The sequence below is a fragment of the Triticum aestivum genome, chromosome 4A (assembly GCF_018294505.1).
Source record: "Triticum aestivum cultivar Chinese Spring chromosome 4A, IWGSC CS RefSeq v2.1, whole genome shotgun sequence".
Classification (NCBI taxonomy): Eukaryota; Viridiplantae; Streptophyta; class Magnoliopsida; order Poales; family Poaceae; genus Triticum; species Triticum aestivum.
In genome coordinates this window covers 293,927,511-293,945,127 of record NC_057803.1, presented here as the reverse complement: position 1 = coordinate 293,945,127, position 17,617 = coordinate 293,927,511, and the positions used below count along the sequence as shown (strand labels likewise).

At 44.8% G+C, this 17,617-nt stretch overlaps 1 long non-coding RNA gene across 6 annotated transcripts; it reads right to left on the bottom strand.

The window, feature by feature from the left end:
• Positions 1 to 658: 658 nt before the first annotated feature.
• Positions 659 to 4,442, bottom strand: LOC123085993 (uncharacterized). 6 transcript variants are annotated; one of them, XR_006440232.1, is made up of 4 exons: positions 3,964 to 4,442; positions 3,608 to 3,753; positions 3,451 to 3,493; positions 659 to 1,987 (listed from the first exon to the last, which is right to left on the bottom strand). It is a non-coding gene; the product is annotated as an uncharacterized lncRNA (long non-coding RNA). The 6 variants fall into 6 exon arrangements; XR_006440231.1 differs by having other exon boundaries at positions 659 to 1,086; positions 1,793 to 1,987; positions 3,608 to 4,441; XR_006440229.1 differs by having other exon boundaries at positions 659 to 1,952; positions 3,964 to 4,439.
• Positions 4,443 to 17,617: the final 13,175 nt, after the last annotated feature.

Genomic DNA, 17,617 nt, shown 5'->3' with positions numbered 1-17,617 from the left:
TGTTGATGCTAAGCATCCTTTATTTAATGATTTTGTAACTAAAGTTCTTCATGCATTAGTGGGATTCTTCCATTTTAAGTCTTTTGTCTAGGTTCTCGCGCTTAGTACTTGTAACTCCCTCGATGCGGCTATATCTCCCACGTGTCGAAGCACGACTTAGAGGCATAACCGCATTGAAAGCAATGTCGCAACTGAGGTAATCTTCACACAACCCTAGTAATACACACTACACCACAACACCGATGTAATGGCATGTAATATGCCAGGAGAAAGCCATTAAGAGGCAGATAAACTGCCGGGAGAGTGTTTCTCCCAGCAGATAGAAACAGCCACAAGAACGGCTGCCGGGGATTAGTTCTCCCGGCATATAAAATTTTCCCGGCAGTTAATCTGCCAGGACACATGCATTTGCCGGCAGTTAATTTTCTCCCGACAGACTGGCAGTAGCACATGAACTACTATTACCGGCAGTGGAACTGCCAGCACAAACATGTCTACCCAGCAGTTTGTTTGCCATCACTTTGATTTCACTAGCATTCAATATCCATTCACTATGTTTGCCGTCACTTTGATTTCACTAGCATTCAATATCCATTCACTATGTCAGGAAACCAAGAAAGAACACTCAAATTATACACTTCAATCAAAGTTCCATATATACCTCACCCAAAACCTTAAACTTTCATAAACATTCACAAACTAAAAGTTCAGTACAAATAAGCTTATTTCCGTACATGTGTTTAGTAGCATCTAGCTACAACGGTTAACAAAATTTACATAAGACGATAAGATTTTGTGTCCTTAGACTGAAGCTACACAAATGGTTTAACTTTAGTGCATAGCTGTAGCCATGTCCACGAATACAAGTTGCGTGATTACTCTTTTGTACATTTCTGTTCAAGCTGTTTCTTTGATGGAATTAACATATTCATCTGAATACCAAACTCACACCATCCAATGAAACTGCATTATTCGAAGATGGCCACATGTCTCCAGCAGAAGAGTTACGAATTTGTAATGCTTTTAAGATGTTAATACGAAGAGAAGAAACATCATGTAGAAACATCTTCCAGTGATGATGCCAACCTGAATAGATAAGATGGTTCAAATGCCATGAGCTAATAACTTTGGTAAATGATATGTACTGTAGCACACAAACAAAGAATATAGGCTCAGACAGCAAGTACATGCTTGCATAATAATCATTTTGCAAGCACAAAAGCAAACCATAGTGATGTTTTTAAAGCAAGTAGCTTACAACTACATATGGCAGCTGACATGTATTCCTACTGGCGTATTTTCAAGCTTCACATATATATCTATACCAATATTATTGTGGCTTGAGTATTAATTCACAAACATTGATACCTTCCAATATAGTTCAAGCTATGTATAAACATTTGAAAATACTAGAGATGTTTCCTTTCACACAAACAACACAGGTTCAGGCATAATGTGTATATAATTATGAGAGATAGATTACACAGGACCATGAAGAAATTCTGGAAGCAAGATGCAGTTGTTGTACGAATCAAATGAAAAGCAAGGTTATACATTTAATTGAATGAAAGATAGCACAATGTGTGGTGAATTAGGAACAGTAGCTGACAGCACAGGCAAGCATTGTTTCATGTTCATACTCAATAGGATCAAGCAAAAGTAGTTTGATTTTCACATCTGAGTTCTGCAATATAATAATCCTGGAACATTTAGTTGTGAGCCATGACACTAAGAAGTCGAACTTCACAAATTTGTGCAAAATGCTAGAATGTTGAGATTCTGGATTGATTACCCCATGACCAAATTTGTGCAAAAAGCAATGACTCGTAACCAAATTTGTGCAAAAGTTACTGCCTGTTCGGAAGCTTCTAGATTCTCAACTCCGCTCCGCGCGAGGAGCCGGGTTCGAACTGCTCCGCGCGATTGTGCTGGCACTCCCTCCGCTCCGGGAGCTGCAGTAGGGGAGCGGAGGGGATCCGAATAGGGCCTTAGTTAATGAACAACCCATATAAATATACAATTGAAAAACTGATGTATTATATAAATGATATAAGCTACAAATCTATATCAAACACAACACATGTATTAATCATGTTTGGTTATAGAATATTTTTTATCTAGGAGATACTTCTAATAGTGCAAACTGCAAAACAACTCTACATTGACAAAGTTACTGTAATAACTGAGACAAGTGTTACCACCTGAAGAAAATGCTATCAGGATCAAATTAGGTACAGGTTTTTGGAGTTATCCATTGAACTGAAGCACATTCACAAGCACAGTGTTCGATGAGAATTCATACTAGAAATAGTACGAAAATATTTTGTCCCAATATTCTCTTTTCCTAACAAGCTTGGGAGAAGCTTGAGAACATATCTATGGAGCAAGGAGTGCCCATACAGATTTAAATATTATGCCATGCACAACTAAAAAAAATGCCATGCAGATGTACGTAGAGGCAAGACGTGCGTGTATAAGTTAGTGGATTGATTAAAGCGATGCATTAGTGGGGATGTCACGGTCAGATGATTCACCAGCCTAGTCTTACAAGGACCAAAATGCACGGATCAATACGGTTTTTTTGTAAAGCAGTGACGCATGCATCAGCCTGTATATATATATATATATATATATATATATATATATATATATATATATATACATGGCTGAATACCTGCTTATGTACACATACGTATTCGGGTATTTGTGCCACCGGCCGGCATGCATCTTTTGATGCTGGCGTGGACACTGGCACACCCGCGTTTTATATTTTTGTTAGTGTCAAACACAAAGGCTCGAGCGATAGAGAACAAATGATATCTAGATCTTGCAGAAGCTTCTCAGAGTATCTAATTTCCTGTAACAATGTAGCTGCTGAATTGCTTATAAAGTTGAAAATTATACAGAAACTATTATGTATCCGATGGTATGAAAGTTGAAGCATAATTTATGGCACCGATGTAAACTTACATAGCTCCAAGCAAATATTTGAACAAACTAAATGGCGTAAATGCAGTAACAAACTCTGTCTCACCCTTTCACTCATAATTTAAATACAAAAACTAAATATTTGCACTCAACCAATGGCATTGACATCCCACTCCATTGTCTCAATAATAGCATGGTTCATATAGCAATCAAAGGTGAGGCAATGGCAGTACCACTCAATATAAAATGTAGTGTTGCTTTCAAAGCAAGTAGTTTTACTAGCTTGTTTTCAGACTTCAGTGTGTGTGTATATCTATATCAAGATTACTACGGCTGATTATAAATTCACACATGGTGACACTTTACATTCGGGGTGTATAAATAATAATGAATAGTAAAATGCAGGGTCAACCAATTCTTACACACGAGATCCTCCCTTTTTGAAATATCCCCCAGTTAAGAGGAGAAAGTATATATATTTGGAATAAAATTATGCAAAGGATGGCTTCCACACATGTATACCTTTGCTCCCAAGTCCCACCATCAGTCCATTAAAAAGGATTTCCTGAAAGAAATTGAACTGATATAAGTACAGTAAAGTCCACTTGTGTTCCTCAACCATGTATTTCCTAATTAATAGTGTTGAAAATCAGATTATATGTGTGTAGAGAAGTGTTACCACTCATGAAATTTTTTGTCATGAAGCTGTTGTTTCTTTATTCGTTTGCAAGATTGTTGTTTCCTTCTTCTTTCTCCCTGGAGCGCTCTTCACATGTGCTTTGTTGGGACATCAGATTCCTTCTCCTTTTGTAGTTATTCTACTGCCTTCTTGTTTTACAGTCGCAAAATAGAAAATCAGTTATAAAAATGTAAGATGGTGAATATTTGCTAAGAAGCAATGTAGCTAAGGTAGGCACAAAAAGCAAATCCTCAGCTCCGCGAGCTCATGGACAGAAAAAAGTCCAGAGGACATGGTCGCTGGCAGTCTGCGGTAGCAGGAAAAGAAAATCGAACAAAGAAGCTGGGCAACCTCACCTCCTCTGAGTAGCAAAGGAGTACATGGGAAAGAGGAGGAGACTCCAGCATGACGGATCTGAGCAGCGTGTTGTCCAGCGTGATGGATCTGAGCACCTCTCGTGCCGTTGGGATGGAGGGAGCTGTGGTGGGGAGCTCACCCGTGCTCGTTACCTTGGAGTGCCATGGAGAAGAGCGCGCCGGTATGGTGGTGGCGATTTTCGCCACGGGATCTGGGGCTGGAGAGGGAGGCGACGTTGACTTCGACCTCGACGCATCGCCATAGTTGACCTGCCCCGGTGGCGGTGCCGAAGGAAGGCGATGACGAGTCGGCGTCGTGAGGCGCGTACGTCGATGGGGGGCGCACTGGTTGGTGGAGGAGGTCGAGGGCGGAGGGCGGCGGCGGCGGCGCTGGTCTGGGAGGACTACTTGTGGAATAGGGTTCAATTTGGGGCAGATCTGGTTGGGCCGGCAGCTATAATTCATTTGGTGCAAAATTTCCGGCCTTTCGCGCGCTCCCCCTCGTCTGCGCACATTTGGGCCCAATAATTTCAGTCTCGCACCACACCGACTGTCGCGGCAGATAGTGAGCCATAATTTAGTTGTGCCGGCAGATAAAATGACCCAAAAGTTGAAATTAATTGCTGGCAGTGCGTGTGCCCTCCTTGCTCAACTTCTGCCGGCAGTTTCTCTGCCCTTACGTTCTACTACCGGCAGTAACAAGATTTCCGGCAGATAATTTTCCCCTATGCTCCTATTTCTCCCGGCAGTTAATTGCCCCCAGTTAAGTGTTGTGGTGTAGTGACATAAGGGAAAGAGACACATAGTTGGCTTACAATCGCCACTTCACACAGTTACATGAATAAAGCATTACATCATCCAGATACACTCAAGGTCTGACAACGGAACCAAAATAAAAGAAGACTACCCGAAATGCTACAGAGATCCCCGATCGTCCTAACTGGGCTCCACTACTGATCAACTAGAAACGGAACAACATAATGAACGAGATCTTCATCGAGCTCCTCCTTGAGTTTGGCTGCGTCACCTGCACGGTTCAACGGCACCTGCAAGCTGGTTTTGGAAGTATCTGTGAGTCACGGGGACTCAGCAATCTCACACCCTCGCGATCAAGACTATTTAAGCTTATAGGAAGGGTAAAAGGTATGAGGTGGAGCTGCTGCAAGTGACTAGCATATATGGTGGCTAAACATACGCAAATGAGAGCGAGAAGAGAAGGCAAAAGCACGGTCGAGAAACTACGATCAAGAAGTGATCCTAGAACAACCTACGTCAAACATAACTCCAACATCGTGTTCACTTCCCGGACTCCGCCGAGAAGAGACCATCACGGCTACACACGCGGTTGATGTATTTTAGTTAAGATTAACTTCAAGTTTTCTACAACCGGACATTAACAAATTTCCATCTGCCCATAACCGCGGGCACGGCTTTCGAAAGTTCAAATCTCTGCAGGGGAGTCCCAGCTTAGCCCATCACAAGCTCTCACGGTCAACAAAGGATATTCCTTCTCCCAAGACAATGCGATCAGGCTCGGCATCCCGGTTACAAGACATCCTCGACAATGGTAAAACAAGTCCAGCAAGACCACCCGTTGTGCCGACAAATCCCAATAAGAGCTGCACATATCTTGTTCTCAAGGCACACCTGATAAGCTAAGCGTACGGGAGCCAACATAACCCAAGTTGCCAAGGGACGGCGCAATACGGTGCTCTGGGTTGGACCAACACTTAGAGAAGCACTGGCCCGGGGGGGTTAAAATAAAGATGACCCTTGGGCTGACCGACCCAAGGGAAAGAAAAGGCTAGGTGTCAAATGGCAAAACCAATGTTGGGCCTTGCTGGAGGAGTTTTATTCAAGGCGAACTGTCAAGGGGTTCCCATGATAACCCAACTGTGTAAGGAACGCAAAATCCGGGAACATAACACCGATATGACGGAAACTAGGGCGGCAAGAGTGGAACAAAACACCAGGCATAAGGCCGAGCCTTCCACCCTTTACCAAGTATATAGATGCATTAATTAAATAAGAGATATTGTGATATCCCAACAAATATCCATGTTCCAAACATGGAACAAGCTCCAATCTTCACCTGCAGCTAACAACGCTATAAGAGGGGCTGAGCAAAGCGGTAACATAGCCAAACAACAGTTTGCTAGGACAAGGTGGTTAGAGGCTTGGTTTAACAATACGGGAGGCATGATAAGCAAATGGTAGGTATCGCAGCATAGGCATAGTAAAAGAGCGAGCAACTAGCAAGCAAAGATAGAAGTGATTTCGAGGGTATGGTCATCTTGCCTGAAATCCCGCAAGGAACAAGAACGAGTCCATGAAGAAGACAAATGGACATAGTCGAACGGGTCCTCACAGACGGGACGTTACCTGAACCAACCCGAAGAAGCAACACCGGAAAAAAGCACACATCATAGTAAACAACCAACACATGAACATGGCATTATATGCGAGATGCGGTATGCGATGCATATGCATGATTTGGACATGAATGATTGAACCTGGCCTCAACTTGGAAATCCAAGAGTGCCACTGGAAAGGGGAGGTGATTTCGGTTGAAATCGATATAGAGATCACCAGAATCGGCTGCATGGTTTGGAAATGGCAAGCAAAACAAATATGGCACCGGTCTGCGATAAACAGCAAGTAGCCATCTAAATGCATCAAGATAAATATGCTACAACACTCAAACATGGCAACAAAATACATGGCAGGAATCCACTCACGATGCTTGACAAAAGATGAACACTGAGCTACGGCTAATTCATCCATTAACAGGTTCAAACAAGCATGGAAAAAGTGCAAATGATAACAGGTTTCAGACTTTGTGAACTTAACACAAGTCTGGAATTTAACATCAGGAAGCAATCTTTAGAGCATCAAAACTACATGCTACAGGAGCATATCATGGCAAAGAAAGGCATAGCATGAAGCTACTCAAAGCATTTAACAAAAGTCCCTTAGTGACCATGAGCCAAAAGGGATCAGAGAAAACAATTGCAAGCATGTGAACATAGCAAAAACATAAACAGACTCAAACTTAGTGAAAAACTGGAGCATGGCAAAACAGATTAACAAGTAGGCATGTTTACGAGCTCGATGCAGTCACTACAAAGCATGGCATGACAAACTAAGCATACACACATCAAGAAGACATGGCATAGAAGCTAGACATGGCAAGAACAACAACATGGCATGCATGGATCAATAGCAACATCCTCGGCAAAATCGCTAAACATGTTAACAATCTGCCAGGAACACTTTATAGCAAAAGTAGAGCTCGATTGAGTCAAGCTAGGGTGCTCCATAAATGCAAACAAAGACATGGATGGGTAGAGCACCACAATATTAACAAAACATCCTCATTGATCATCCTCAAAAGAGGCACGGATCACTAGGAATCAACATGAACATATGGCATAAAAATAATGACAGGGCAAGGACTTAGTGAAATTCTAAGTCCCTGAAAACAGCATCACAGAGTAAGCTACTTTGCATGCTTGTGCTAGTCACCACAAAGATCACAAAAATACGTGGCATACACCCCTGTAAAAATGGCATGGCATATAACAAAACACATGTAGAGCTCAGGATCATAGCATGCACACAATAATCATGGCAAAAATGACAAAAGGCCATTTGCTGAAACAGATCTGACATAATCATCACATAACACTCTTCCAGCAACATTTCGGGTATCAAGATGAGCTCAAATAAAAATGATACAATGAGATGAAATGATGTGATCATCGAGACGAACATTTTGATATGCTACACGCACGAATCGGAGCTACGGATGCAGAGTTATGATGCGATGAAAATGCCCAAAAAATACTGGAATCTGGGGGGACTTAGTGAAATTTTAGACCTCTCGGGGAAAGTCAACGGGACTGAGGGATCCGGGACGACGAGATCCGGGACGCGGGGCGGTGCTTGGTTCAACTCCCGGTGGATCTGATCCCACGCGATCCAGATCCGGAGCGGACTAGGTCCGGCGACGGCGAGGAGGCCGGAGGCGGGGGAGATGACGGCGGATGTCGACTCCGGCGAGGAGGTCCTCCGGCGCAGCCGCGGGCGGCGTCCGGTGGTGAGGCAGCGGGGACGGTAGAGTAGTTCGCCGGCGGCGAACTTGGATGGCGGGCGAAGCGCGCGGCGGGGCGACGGTGCAGGCGAGGCATGCGGCGAGCGGAGGCGCCGGCAGAGACAAACAGCGCGGTGGAGGCGGGAGTTCTGGCAAGGCAGCGGCGAAGTCCGGCGAGCGGAGCGCTCGTCGGCGGTGGGTGTGAGGCGCGGGGAAGGGCGCGAGCGGCGGCGGCCCAAACTGGCCTGGGGCGGGCCCGATCTGGGCTCCCTCGGGCCCGACGGCGGGGAGGGGACCGGGGGGGCGACGTGTCGCCTCCTGGTTGGTCGCGGGAGGCGGCGGAGCTGATGTGTTGCCTCGCCATTGGCCGGGTGACGTGGCGGTGGGGTGGACGCGTCCGCCGGTGAGACGGACTTGTCCGGCGGCGCTGAGGGAGGAGTTTTAGGGTTTCGGGGAAAAGATCCGAAAATGAAAATGAAGGGGTCTATTTATAGAGGTAGAGGGAGCTAGGAAGCTCCAAATGAGGTGCGGTTTTCGGCCAGGCGATCGTGATCGAACGACCGAGATGATGGAGAGGGTTTAGGTGGGTTTTGGGCCAAATTGGAAAGGTGTTGGGCTGCAACACACACGAGGCCTTTTCGGTCCCTCGGTTAACCGTTGGAGTATCAAACAAAGTCCAAATGGCACGAAACTTGACAGGCGGTCTACCGGTAGTAAACCAAGGCCGAATGACAAGTCTCGGTCCAAACCGGAAATGTTTAATACCCGCACAGGAAAATAGGTAGAAAGGGACACCGGGTGACATAGGAGCGCCAGATTGCAAAACGGACAACGGGGAAAATGCTCGGATGCATGAGACGAACATGTATGCAAATGAAATGCACATGACATGATATGGAATGCATGACACGCAAGCAATGACGAGGCAACAACAACGAATAATTGGAGGACACCTGGCACATCGGTCTCGGGGCGTTACAGTACTGGGGTCACCACACTTATCTCTCTCCTCTTAATTACCTTGCCACATCAGACTTTTTGCCTACATGGCAGCTTTAGCACCTGTACAAGGCGGACCACTGGGAGTTGCCTAAGCGTACAGGCATAGGGATACTGTAGATAGGAAGTCTTCGCGATCCATTATTCCCCATCTTGGATAGAGAGAACTATTCAACTAGTCTTCACAGTGAAGTGACAACACAAGTTGCAACAAATGGGACACTTAATTAATAAGTTGAACCAGCGTGTTGGTATTACTAAATCAGCCTTACCCAGTACTGCTATCATGTTTGCTAGTGGAGCACGCTTCCACAAATACGACCACGCACGTCTCTCCTCCATTAACTAACATATGGGCCCTCTTGAGGTAGACCCACATGTCATCGGCGTAACTATTTACACTCCAAAGGACGGTATATCCTAGTAGTAGTACTAGTAGAATTGAGATTTAATGCACTTTCTTACCCATGTTTCACTCTTCTTCCTCCTCTCTTATTCTTCCTCCTCTCTTCCCCATCGTCGGCCGCACACCATTTCCCCCCGCTCACTGCTTGCCCGCCCGCGCCATCTTCCTTGGTAGCTCGCGCGTACCATATCCCCCTACTCACAGCTTGGCCATACACGCCATCTTCTTTGCTCGCCCACCCAAATCCACTTCCCCGCTGGCTCGCAGGCCCCCAAAACCCCAGTCACTCAGCACCCAAAAAAACTCTATGGAAGAACCGACTGACATGCAGAGCCGCGATTGGAATTCCCTCCCCGATGTTCTCTTGGAGCAGATCTGTAATCGTATGGACCTCCTCCGCACCGTCCGTCTGGCCGCATGCTCGGTGTCTTTGTACCATCTACTCGTGTGCAACTGGTCGGCTCTTTTCAAGACACCCTGCTTGCTAATGTCTGATCCTCGCAGGTGGCCCAAACACCGACTTGACGATCCTACAGAGGTTGTCGTGGTGCCCCTCGACATGCTACCACTATAGTCTACATGTCCTTCATGCGCGGCCACTACTGGGCGGGCATGAAGGCCAACTGGATCGTCCTCATCCGCCAATCCGGTAGTCCGTGGCATCTCGTGGATATCTACACCCAGCGAGAGATCACCTTTCCATCATTGGATACCGCCGCTATCGAGCCTCGCGGCCTGTCGGACACTCGTGCCTACTACGCAAGAGACGCGTTGAGCTTTTGGCTCAACCTCTGTTTGCTGAAGGTTGTGATCTTCGAAGTGCCCACACCATCAGAAGGCTACATGGATTACAAGCACATTGCCATGTTCAACATGGGATTAGTCTATCTGGTCTCCATACATGGTTATGGCTCATCATCAATCCTCTTCAGCCAACATTTATGTCTGATGCTATAGTACACGATGGCATCGTTTACGCGGTCGACGCATAGATTAGCTGTCTATACTGGTGGAATCTATCGTCGTGTAATTGTTCTATCTCATATCATCTTTACCTTATGAATATGACTTCATGTTCATTGTTACAAATTTAGAATATATAGGCATGTTCGGTAATTCTCCCGCTCCGTGAAATCTGAGAATATGTAGAGCGCCTCCTTCCCCACTCCGTAATTTTAAACTATGGCTCCTCCAGCTCCCGGAGCGGAGTTGTGGAGGAGGAGGGAATCCGAACAGGTCTATAGTATGTCTATAACCACATCATTGCTATATGTTCCTCACATTTCCTAGATTTTTATGACCACACATGTTATTGTTAGAGTTGATATGAGAACAATTGGCATCTAATGATTGTTAGAATAGATATTATGAGTATAACCTCATGATTGCTATATGTTACTCTCATTTCCAGGATTTTTATAACAACGCATGTTATTGCTTAGAGTTGATATGATAATTGTAGTAAGTGCTATGGTAGAATATGAGTAGGCCATGTCATATCGGTTTTCCTCTCATTGTTACATGATGTTTGAACCATGATATATTGCTAGAATATGAAAGCCATTGGCTTATTTTTTTAACTTGGAGTATGATTATGACCACGGCATTGCAATTCTCTGTCTATGATATGTGTCACTGTTATAAAATCTTAATTCCACACATACTCTGAACATGATTATTTATTTTTGTCCTTTTGGTCTCCAATTGGAATTGTTGCAACAAACGCAAATGCGCTGACCTTCATGATTCCAGGACCTGGAATCATACCAGCCGATGGGTGGTGGTTTATCGCTCGTTCAGCTGATGGTGGTCATTTAATGCTCATTTTCACGTAAAAAATTGACCAAACCATTTCATCAAACCACATCCAGTACAATGCCTGGGGCATTCGTGACATTGACGGCTATGGCTGCTTCGTGTTCGGGAAAGATCCCGCCTCCGTTGGGCCAGGCGTATTCAACTAGAGGTGGGTTTACAGCCTCCGCAACCACTCCATGTTCATCGGGCTAAATTATTTGATCATCAAACCAATCATCGATCATATCACCGGCGATGATTACCGTGCTATGCAACTTCCATTCGCCTGGGGGAACTGTGTTCACACATTATACCATGGGTTTCATGAATCACCATATCCAGGGATTCGTCGACACAGCTTGTTGCCAGATAATCTTCAGTGTGTGAAAGGTATCAAGCTTCCATGAGATGGATGGCTTTTGCAAACACGACATGCGGTGATGTGGTTCATGCCAACAACAAATATGCACAACTTGATTCATACTGATATCTAGACTAAGCCATGTATCCTGCTGTTGTAGCATGACCCTCTTTTGTTGGATATTATGTACTGTTGTTAGTCCGAAGCGCTCCTCTGGTTTGAAGGATAGATACCTTTCTGGGATCAAGTGCATCCTAACTCACCTATGTAGGATGAACTGATAATGATGATGGAGATGTTATGTAGAAGCCATATATATATACACACATATATATAGGGTGGGTCTATTATGATAACACCCTTAAGACTCTTATTCTAATAACACCGAAGCCTTATTCTGATAACACCCTCAACCCACCCACCGACCGACACGAAATAAAAAATAAACAGGTCAACCCACCCACCACCACTCCTCCCACATCTCCTCGTACCCACCCACCACCACCGCACCACCTTCTCCCCCCACCCCCACAACCGCGCCGATCTCCTGCACCCCGCCCCACCCGCGACCTTCCTCCACTCGCCGGCGAGACAACCCTCCCCCGACCACCTCCCTTCCCCCGCGCGACGCCTCACCACCGGAGTCAGGGGCGGCGCCCTCCCCGCAACGCACCGCTGCCACCACCACGCCGGCAACCTGCTCCACACCAAGCTAGGATCTGGTAGCACCAGGCCGTTCACCACCGGATCTAGGCCCTCCACCACCCTCCTTCGTCGTTCCCGCGCCGGTCACCCCACCCATAGGTGCGAGGCGTCGTCGGCCAGCTGTGCAGCTCCTCCAACCCCCGCCGATCTACTAGGAACCAGCGACCCCATCCCGCCAAGATCCGTCGCCGCCTCCTTCTTCTGGCCGGCGACGAGGTCAGCCCTCTCCTATGTTCCCTTCCTCCACCTCACCTCCTCCGCAGGTAGCTGCAGCTCCCTTCCCTACACCCACTCCTCTTACACCTCCCCTCCTCTATCCCAGAAGCACTGCCGATAGCGCTGCATCGGGCCCCGTGCTTTAGCCTACTCGACTACTCCACTGGGAGGACACCGCTGCCTACCACCACAACGTGCAGTTTGCTAGTGCCGGGCCCGTGGTGCGGTTGCGCGGGCGTTGCAGTGCTCGGCTCCTCCCATGACGATTTGTAGGGCATCTGCCCCCGACGGTGCGGCCACCCTCTGCCCTGACCCCCTCTCTAGCTCTCCTCCTCCCCCCTAGTGCACAAGAAGAGCCCCGGACGGTCCCAGATGAGTCCCTCTCTCTGTTCGACTTCATCCGCCGTGGAACAGTGCCTAGAACAGCCTGATTGCAGTTCATTTTGATTTTTTGAAGCTCTCTAAGTTTTGTTTAGCAGTTCGCCGTGAGATCCATGGCGCTGGCCATGCTTGTGCCTTCTCCTGTTGCTCTATCTGAGGCTAGGACAGGCTCTGCCACGCTGGGAACCAGGGTGTGGCGTGACACCGGCGATTATGCACGTCGTGGTTCTCTAATTCCCCTACAGAAGAAGTTGCGGTGGGAGTTCAGGCGTAAAATTGTTGCTTTCCCGTGGGTCTGCAGTCCACCGGCGAATAGTAGATAGGTTCCTGCAACGCAATGCGTTTTGGTTGCTGTCGATGCCATCCCCACTGCAGTACAGTGTGCTCATGACAGTTTTGAGTGTATGTGTGTGTTTTGCGTGGCAGCCGGTCGGGGCTATGTTCCTGTACAATGCAAAATAGCATGAAAATGAAGTGCACTACTGTTGTATCCAAGTTTCAGTTCCTCCTCAAAATACATTGGACATGCAAAAAAATATGCCTAGAGGTTCACTTTTGTCCACAGAGAGGTCCGATTTTATTGTGTGGAGAGGTTCACTTCACTATGCTATGCACTTTTTTATTTTTAGAGGTTCGCTCCACTGTACTATGCATTTCTTTTCGTTTTAAACAATAACAAAAAGAATCGCATGCAATCCTCTGTGATGACATTGTAGTGCGTTTTCCCGCATGATGCAGCACACTAACATTGACAAATATGGTCCACTTAACCCTGTGAAACAAGTTAGAAAAAGACAACGAAAAATTATACGGTACACTTAGACTTGTGTCTCGGTCCATTTTTCGCTTGATGTGGTTCACTTGTCCTTATCTCTGCGGTCCACTCTCGTTCATAAAAAAGGTTAAAAAAGAAAGACGACAAAAACTCGTCTGAGAAAAAATACGTCCGACAAAAGAAATTATGCAGCTCGCTTGCCTATCCGATGCAGTGCGGTTTTCATTCTGAAAGCAGTGCGGTCGACAGGATGACGTTGTTCATCCCGTAATGCAAAAAAATTGTTACGGAAGCGAAAAAAAGTAATGCGGTTCACTTCTTGATAGTGTTGTGGTTCATTTACACCCGATGTGAAGTGCACTCTACTTTCTCGTCCTTGAAAAAAATTACGTTTGAATAAAAGAAACCATGCAGTTCTCTTGCCCATCTGATGCAGTGCGGTTTTCAGTCGGATGAAGTACCCACGTCGATTTGGGTGTCGCGAAAAACAGAGTGTCCGCATTTCGGTAAATTTAAAACTGCTCTTAAACCATAAGGAATTAGAGAGAGTTTTCTATATGAAAAATTTGTGTCTCGTTGACATATTTCCAACGGCATATCATTTGAATCATTTCGACGACTGGTTTGTAAAAATTTCGCAGAAAACGGCCGCTGCCATTTGTCATCTACCACACGATTTTCAAAATTAACTTAAAACTGTAAGGAATCTCAAAACCATTTCTACATGTGAAAGTTGCGCCTTGTCCATAGATTTCCAACGACATATTACATGCCTCGTTTCGACAAATGGTTAAAAAACTAGAGCGAAAACAGTGCTGAAAATTTGAAAAAATTTGAAAAACTGAATTCCGCGATTTAGTAAATTTGAAACTGCTCTTAAACCGTAACGAATTAGAGAAAGCAATAAATATGGAAAAGATGCGCCTCGGCGATATCTATCCAATGGTGTATCATTTGCTTCATTTCGACGAACGATTTAGAAAAAATGCGAAAAAATGCTCGCTGCCACTCGTTGTGGGCCGCACCATTTTCAAAACTGCTCTTAAACCGTGAGGAATCTTGAAAAGTGTTCAACATAGCGAAATTGCGTCTAATCCATAGATTTTCAACGATATATTACATGCCTCTTTCTGACAAACGGTTAAAAACTAGAGTGAAAACAGTACCAGAAAAAACACTGCATGCAATTTTTTGCCACGGGAAGTTCACTCGCCTCAGTACTGTAGCACACTTGGTTCAAACAATGACGTGCACTTGCATTGAGCGTGCATTGCGGAAGTGTTATCAGAATAACTATTCTGATAATATTATCAGAATAGACCGGCTGTATATATATATATATATATATATATATATATATATATATATATATATATATATATATATATATATATATATATATATTGTTGGTGAAAGTGTTGTCCAATGGGAATTATATTTTGTATTACTCATGTAGCCTACAAAGTCTGTCACACAACCTTGTAACTTCTTACCCCATTTCTAAATGTGTACTAGTCCTCTATACCGTATATTGTGCTACTCGTACTACTACCTCCCTCCTGGTTTACTGGTCCCCTACGTAATCTGTGTCAAATATTGACCATAAATTTCACTAACTAAATGTTAATGCATGTCACAAAAAATTATATCATTTTATTCGTATTTGAACATAGTTTCCAATGGAAAAACTTTCGGTGACATGCATTGACATTTTGTTAGTTAAACCTATGGTTAAAATGTGACACTAAATACGACTAGTAAGTAGTACAGTAGCAGTACTAGTATACGTTGGTTAACTTATTCATTATGTCCTCACATTGAATTGACGTGACAACACGCAGCGCATGAGGTGACACAAGCCCGGCAGTGTGTTCGGGTATTGTGGACATCAGATTTGGAGTACTACCACTTATCTGTCGAAATCCTTCATCATTCCCTTAAAACAGTCGATTCATCATACATTGAGTACCATATAACTGGAATTAACCGATGCAACTCCAAGAAGGATTGGCCGGTGCTGCCGGCTGGCGTAAAGTTTGATCCCACGGATCAGGAGCTGATCGAGCACCTTGAGGCCAAAGTGAGTGCTGACAGCACGAGATAACACCCTCTCATCGATTTGTTCATACCAACCATCGACAGCGAGCACGGCATATGCTACACCCATCCCGAGAAACTTCCAGGTAAGACACCGATCGGCCGTCTACTTGCACAAACATATTCCTTTGTTTATAGCTCTATTTTTCTTTTTAGACATAGACGTAGTGAAGCAATTACAATTTGATAGTTAATAAAGAGTGAAACAAGTGACTGCAACATGCCAAAGATGTTATGAAAATGCCAACTACGTACACTAAAACATGTATTTGACAATACTGCAGGTATCACACTGAGTGTCCTAAGCAAGCATTTCTTCCAACGCAATTCCAGGGCGTTCAAAATGGGCACGTGGACGCGTCACAAGATACAGTGGGAGTGCGGTCAGCAAAAAGGTTCTGGTGCTACACACCAACGAGAACTTCGACCATTCCCGCAAAAAAAGAACTTCGACCAACAGAGGACCAACTGGGTGATGCACCAGTACCACCTCGGCGATCTGGAGCAAAATGAGGAGCGAGAGCTGGACTTTTGCAAGATTTTCTACCAGACGAACACTAGGGCCAAGACTAAAAAGATTATAAGTTAGTTTGGTATTGGTACTTGTACTACCTTGTCGTCCGCAAGTTGATCTTGTTGTTAATGATCTTTCGGTATGAACTTGGCATTTGCTTCCAACCATCATGTTGAGGGTCCACGTGGATATAAAGTTGAATTATTTGTTTCAAAATGAATTTTCAGGCACCTGATTTTTATTTGATGGGTAGCATAAGCACCTGCCATTCGAATTCTCAGTTCTCCAATTTTTTTGAAACAAGTGCATGCACTTATTATCATGATGAAAAAACAATATACTTGTTGCATCCCAGTTATCAGTCTGTACTTATAGAATTCTCTCGTTTATTGAGCAGGTATATTGTTTTTTCATGTCAAGCAAGTTACAACTGGGCTGTAGACTGCCCAGGCTTGGTTTTGTTCTTAACAGGCCTAGCCCATGATGACAACGGGGCACAAAGATCCAGCAAGTATCTACTGGCCTCTGGCCCGCCGGCGTTAGTTATATTTTGTCTTACAACATCCGCAGGCAGTTTTTTTACTGAATCAAACACACAGCCCAGTTCTATTTTCCTCTTGAAACGCCATGTCCTACTTCCGTTTTCTAATCTCTACCTATAGTTTTACTAGTACATATACACGTATCATTATATTGAAAATACATAAAGTTCCCTTTTCGTATTTACATCCTTATTTTTGTTGTTGTTTTCCCTCCTAGCGTTGATTTTTTTTACCACTGGTTTTCCCTTAAACCAACTCAATTGTCCCACGTCTTGTTTTCTTACAAAAACAGAATGATTTTTTGGCAAATCAATAAGTGCTTAAAAATGTTTATCATTTCGGGATTACAAAAATTTGGACTCCACCGAAATATGCAAAATAAGGTTGAACTTTTTGACCATGGTCCTGGGCAGAAAATGGGTTGTAATAAATTACTTTAGAGTTAGCAAATGGGCTGCAAATTATTAATGAAATAGCAAATGGGCTCTATGTTGTCTGCTAAAGATTTGGAGGCTGACTTGTGGGCCTACTAAGTTCATGCGTACACAAGGTATATCAAAAAAGAAACTTAGTCAACAATCGACTCTGCCAGCATCAGACCGTTAGATGTCAATCTAACGGCAACCGTGCTTCTTCAGTCTCTGATCTTCCTACTCCAGCCGCCCAAACCAGCGCCAGCGGAACCGCCTGCTCCCGCCTCCCATGGATGGCTGTGCTGCTGGGCAGGCCTCACGGCCCCACCATACTCGCATCCCTGGCCTGGCTATC